Source organism: Zingiber officinale, chromosome 9B (assembly GCF_018446385.1).
Source record: "Zingiber officinale cultivar Zhangliang chromosome 9B, Zo_v1.1, whole genome shotgun sequence".
In the NCBI taxonomy this organism is placed as follows: Eukaryota; Viridiplantae; Streptophyta; class Magnoliopsida; order Zingiberales; family Zingiberaceae; genus Zingiber; species Zingiber officinale.
Window position 1 is genome coordinate 96506849 of NC_056003.1, and position 7059 is coordinate 96513907.

The window sequence follows — 7059 nt, forward strand, 5'->3', positions numbered from 1 at the left end:
TATACTAGAATGTCGTCTATGAACACAATGACGAACTTGTCGAGGTATTCTCTGAACACTCTATTCATCAAGTCCATGAAGACTGCAGGTGCATTAGTCACACCAAAAGGCATGACTACGAATTCGTAGTGTCCGTATCTGGTCCTGAAAGCTGTTCTGGGTATGTCACTCTCCTTCACTTTCAACTGATGGTACCCAGAGCGCAGATCTATCTTGGAGAACACTGTTGCACCTTTCAATTGATCAAATAAATCATCGATCCTGGGCAGTGGATACTTGTTCTTGATGGTCACCGGATTCAGAGCCCTATAATCTATGCACATCCGCATAGATCCATCCTTCTTCTTGACAAACAACACAGGAGCTCCCCATGGTGAGTGACTAGGGCGAATGAAACCCTTGTCAAGCAGCTCCTGAAGTTGTTCTTGTAGCTCTTTCAACTCTGCTGGGGACATGCGGTATGGAGCTTTTGAAATTGGACCGGTACCAGGAACCAGTTCAATCTCAAACTCCACCTCTCTATTGGGAGGTAGTCCAGGTAGCTCTTCTGGGAATACCTCTGGATACTCACAGACTACCCGAACTTCCTCCTGCTTAGGTCTTTCTTCTTCCTCTGTACTCACAACGAATGCAAGAAAACCAGCACACCCTTTAGCTAACATCTGGTGAGCTGTGAGAGAAGAGAGGAATTTCTGGGTCTTCCTCCTTGGTACTCCTCTGGACTAAATATCACTTTTCTTCTGCGGCAGTCCACTGAAGCACTGTACTTGCTGAGGAAATCCATACCCAAAATGATATCGAAATCCTGCATAGCGAGGACTACCAGATTAACACATAGCTCTCGGTCTGAAATTCTGACTGGTACAGACCGAAGCCACTGACTAGATTCCATGACTTCCCCAGAAGGTAGGGTTGTCAGGAACTTGGAATTCATGCTTTCTGTAGGTACCTGTAATTCTTTGGCAAAAGGTATGGATACAAAAGAATGGGTCGCCCCAGTATCAAATAGTGCAGTAGCTATATGCTGAAAAATAACTACTTGAAAAGATGGTTGAACTGATTAAATAATTTGTTATTATTAGTTTGAACAATACGCCTTTATTTAAGCCATCTTTATGCTTAAAGTATTTGATTAGATGTAGCTGTTGACTTATTGGAACAAATCATGTTAATTGTATAGTGAATGCAGTATCTCATTTAATATATCAATGCTTGATATTGCGACGGATTGCAATATAGTTTTGCTGTACAGTCTTGATATGTACCTGTTAGTATAATTATGTTATAAACGCGTGTGATGTCGGCATGGTATTTTGGTACGCTGAACAATAGATATTCTGTCAAATTTTAAGTTTTCTAGAAACATTTAGTGCAGCTTACTATACTGTTATAGCTTGCTAGAATATCCTGTTTAGATATTTCTGGAATGTTTGATATAGCTGCTGTTGTGTTTCGAATTAGTTGTCGGAGTTTACTTTTATTTAGATGGTTCAATTAGAATGTTGGTACCATTATGCTAATTCGTTCCTTTAGAAAGGATTAAATATGTTGGTTGTAAGTGTTAGCAATATTATTCATTTGCCGTAGGATGCTTTGGAAATCCAGCATGTTGAAAAAAAAATTAGAAATGCATGCTTACGGGATGTATGTTTAGTGGGAAAATTTTGCAGAACAGAACCATGCTTCAGCTATTATATGATTTCATGTTTGAATTTTATTCCCTCAATATTTTATGTATTGCTAACATGAAAGAAAGTAACACCAGTTAAGTGAAGTCTATAGTTAGTAGATAGGTAACGTTCACCCTAGAGAGTAGAAATTGGGTGGTCGTTACACCGTCTGTACCAGTTGGTAGTTGAGTCCTGTTTTGACGATCATCCAAGTGTCGAACTGGATCTTTAGATAAATTTCCATTCGCCCCTTCCAATATCCAAAGTCTTCTCCGGAAAATAATGGGGGACGAACGGTGCTAAATCCTTTTTGTTGGGCCATTTAGATCTACAAAAAAAACAGAAACAACAAGATCTATTCCAAGACTAAGTCTTGGATTAGTAGTGCGGGAGGAAGGAAAAAATAACAGGCTCAAGTGGTATTGACCAGCTTTGAGCAGAAAATCGATTCGTAAAAAGAAGTTAGAATATAGCTATGAGGCTAAATTCTAACCGACTCCGAACAAAACCACGAAAAAAATTGTCTCGAATAGTGGTTGCACTGATTCAAGACGACCCCGCTCTGATACCAATTGTTGGATCGAGAAGCGCTAGAGGGGGGGTGAATAGCGCTCGTGGCTATTTCGTTCGATTATCGAAAAACTATCGGAGTTAAAACGTGCAGCGGAATAAGAGGAAATAAAATAAAGAGACAACACAAAGAGACAGGTCGATTTTACTTCGTTCGGAGCCTAAGTCGACTCCTACTCGAAGGTCCGCGATCCTTGATCGCTTCCGGTGGGCAACAACTATAAGCTCGTTAAAAGATTACAATTATGAGTACAAATAAAAGCTATAAAAAATTATACCGACAACAAGAAATGCTAATTCTGAAGCTTCGGGTCGTCGGGTACTTGTAGTAGCACTTCGGAGCGTCTTTTGGAGCAGCGTGTTGATGAAAGATCACTTAGAATTCGTTGTTCTTTGAAGCTGCACCTCAACCCTCCTTTTATATGCGGTTCCGGGCGCCTGGATCCCTTCCGGGCGCCTGGAGTGTGACGTGGCCAACCAACCAGGATGCTCCACGTGGTGAAGTCGCGCAGGGGATAGAATTTGATCCCGGGCGCCCAGACAGCCTTTTTCCAGCAGGTTCCTCACCTGCAAACAAAGGTTAGTCCGAGCAAAATACCCTGCAAGACAATGTTAGAATCTGATAAAAAACAAAAAGTAATAATTGACAGTCTTCAGACTGTCCGAGTCTGACTTTGGATTTTCATCCGGAAACCCTAGGTCGACCCGACGCCTACTGTTCCCTTTGCGGGGAACGACCTACTCCACTCAGGAGATTTACCTGTTGCTAGTCGATCCTCCAGATCGACTGGACTTTTGCTCAGCACTCGATGCTTCCGGACTTTCTGCTGGACATCCGCTTCCCCGGCTAGTCCAGTCTTTCACCTGGTCCGCGACACCAGGACTTTTCACCTAGGGTTACCACCCCCTAGGACTTTTTCCTGAAGCCATCGACCTGCCAAGACTTTCCGCATAGGGTTACCACCCCCTATGACCTAGGGTTACCACCCCCTAGGGTTTTCCCTTTGCCTAACCGCAGCTAGGACTTTCCTGAAATCCTCAAGTAGACTTGTTAGACTAAAAAACATCTTAACTTTGAATTCTTTGCCGTTATCAAAACACGAGTTCGATCGTCGGATGCTTCCCGCACCAACACTTTGTTTCTATAAAACTTGTGCTGGTTAAGTAAGGCAATCAACAGGAGACTACTGTAAGACTTGAAGATAGTCGAGGTAAGAAACCAAAGGACTACTAAACCATTATAGAGGCTCTCTACTAGGTGAGGCTTATTGGTGAGATTGACAAAAAAGAAACAAAAACTTGAGGATTAAAGCATACTACCCAGATCCATAAAAACCCCAACACTCAAACTAAACCAAGAGAAAAAAAAAACTTTCAAAATTAAACTTGAACTCAAAAATAAAATTAAACTTGAACTTGAACTCAAATACAAAACTAAACTCAAACATGTATTGGCTTCAGTGGAGATCTCACAGAGTGAGAAGGACCAGTAAAAACTTCAATTTTTGTAAGACTCATTGGGTTGCTTATAAGTTAAATATTTTAAAGTTATTGGTGGATTTTTGGGAAGTGATTTTCCTAAGGATTACTTAAATGTCTATTAATTTTAGAAAATGCTTATTTCAAATCACTAGAATAAAACCCTTCGGAAGTATGTTGTTCTAATTGAAGAAGTTTTGTTTTGATTCAAGTTAAGCGATAATGAAGTGTAGTAATAAGAGCTATAATAGTGTTATTTTATTGTACTTGGATTTGATCCCCCTTTCCAGTAAATTCAAGATGACAATATTCGTCATCTTTTGTAATAGAAAATTGTTTTGTATATTCTATAGCATCATAATAATGAGAATTTTATATTTTAATTTGTTCATTTATATTTAAGTTCCTCCAATAAGTGTTTTAGAGTATCTAGTTTTTCATACAATTGAGTTTATATATATATATATATATATATATATATATATATATATATATATATATATATATATATATATATAAATTTATTTTAAAATAAAATATCACATATTTTTATTATTTTTTTATTTTTTGTAATTTAAAATGAAATTTTCATTATAAATATTTTAGGGGTATTTTTGTCCCAAAGTATAAATATCAAAGGATATTTTTTGCCAAATAAGTCATGAATTATTTAAGAAATTAATTAATGATAAGGTGAAGATTAGAATGGAAGGAAAAAGTCTGCAGTCTCCCTAATAAAAAGGTAGCCCTTTCCAACATCCAAGGTACATACGTACATCAAAACTAATACTCATATTCTTCTTCATTCTCTGACTTGAGTGTCGGAGTGGCTGCGCCGGGGAATCCTCTAGCCATCATTCTAATCCTCTTCTTCTTGTTTGCCTTTGTTCAGGCTCTTAGATCCACATTATCATCCTCATTATCATCCAACGATTGACGATTAAGTTGGTAACAAAGTCAATCCATCAGTGATTCACTCGTCGACGTTTATAGACAAGATCAAATTGGTGTCATATGTGGGAACACTAAGTTGAAGAACTAAACCAGAACGTAAAGATGGATGATGCTGGAAGACCTAACGTCATCACTATGGCAACAACGAATTTTGACAAGTTGGTGACAATGACAAGAGGTATTGAAGGGGCAGTCCTCGCATCCTCCAACGATGAATCCTTCAACTGAACCTCCATCCCTATTGGTTGAAGTGACACCGACACACCAAAAGGTACGTTAGCCTATGGGTATACCACAAGCTACTTCTTCTATATCGATTAATGTGTGCATAATATATCTATTTTTATGCATTCTTTAACGCATAATCACTTTCTTTTCATGCTCACGTCCGATGCACTTTCACCCTTATTTATTATATTTTCAGCATAATTACACTCATTGTCGAAGATCTGCTATTGTTTGATTTTCTATTAACAGGATGCATTTTTGGAGCGAAAATGATGCGAAACAGGCTTTGGAGAGACAACAGAAGAAGAGTAGAGTTTTGGCTGTGCGAATCCACACTGCTGTATCCTTTCTCCCGTGAGCAAGCAATAGACGACCGTGCCAAAAGGCATGACTATGCCATTCATCCAGAGAAGAGGAAGACTCTGGCCATGCCACCGATTTAGAGCTTAATCAAGCCATGGTCGTACCAAAAGGCACGACCATGCCAAGTAAGTAGAGCCAAGTAAAGACACGGTCATGCCAAAAGGCACGCCCATGCCTCCCAAACATAATGGCTTCAAGGTCTGGTCGTGCCCTGACCCGTGCCTTGCTCTATTTAAGGAGAGTTCTTCCCCTTCTTCAAGGGAAGAAGGTTATCCCCTTTGGGAGACCAACTTGATTCAGATCTACACCCTCTTCACACTTCATTCGATGATCCGAAGCTATTTTCACCATCCTCCTTGACTCTAGAAGCAAAGGATTGGATCCAAAGATTACTTGACGCATTGGATAAGCTTATTCTCCCTTCTTCTCTTAGATTGAATTTTGATGCTTTTAATTTCATTGTCTTTGGATTCTTTCCTACTTGTTATCGAGTAGATCTATTTGTTCTAGGATTAAGAGAGTAATTATAATGTGACATTGGTGCATACTCTTGGATTTGTCAATTTCCTTTCCATATGAAATTGCTTATGTCTTGTACTCATTCAATTAAATATGTGTGTAGTGTATTTGTACTTAATTTTCATGTTTGATTAAATGATTGTATGGTTTGGTTCATCCCGTAGAGGAGATGCTCTAGATTATATGATCGGGGGCCCTAGTGACAAGGGTAAACCTTTAATGGGGCATCTAGAGCATCACCTTGAAAGGGGAAGTAATTCACTACAATGAGGTGTAAAATTAGGTTTATTGGGTCATTTCTATGTTCATTCTATCAAGTGTTTGGTGTATTCTTGTGGATGTATGACTGGGGGGGGGGCCTAGTGACAGGGATATCCTTTAAACCGGACTTTATAGGAATCACTTCCATTAGATAGCATAGGATGTCAATCGAAATGGCAATCCGCCATGACCACAGCAAGGAAGTGTCAGTAACGGAATGAACTTCCTACATGTGCATAGGAATAGAGGATGGATAATTGGTGATCCTTAGTTCATTGATTAGTATCATAATAAAATCAAAACCCTAAAACATTCCTCTCAACCAAGTTTCTCAACCAACTCTCAACTTTCTCTCTCAATCTCTCTCTCTATTCCTCTTTTTCTCAATCTACTTCTTTAGTGCAAGATTCTCAACCAACATTCATTTAACTAATTTGCTATGATTGATCTCTAGTGCTTGTATCTAGTCCTCGTGGGATCAATATCTTTTATTACTTAACGACAACCGTGCACTTGCAGATTGTACATATCAAGTTTTTGGTGTCGTTGTCGGAGATTGCGCATATAACATTAGTTGATAATCACTTGAGTTAGACTAGATATTGTTTTCTATTTTTGTAAATATTTCTGCACTTTTATTTTTCATATATCTTGTATTTTCTTACTTTTATTTCTTTATTTCTTTATATTTTAATTTTTCATTTTGATTGTTACTTAATTTGAGCACTCTATTTTCCTACAATTCAATTTCTGTAATTTTTGAATCTCAGGAAAATTAATTCCAAGTATCTTGTTCTTGTATGCGAAGATCTAATCCTACAGGAAATTTATTGCCACTTAACCCTGAAATAGATAGAGCATTTTGAAGAAGAAGAAACCTACAGAGACAATAAGAAGAACAAAAAATTTCTCAAATGACAAACAAACCTCTTAAGAATTACCCGATGCCCTATGCACGTGGGTTATGGTCTAGCATTATAGACCAACTATTGAAGCCAATAATTTTGAGATAAAG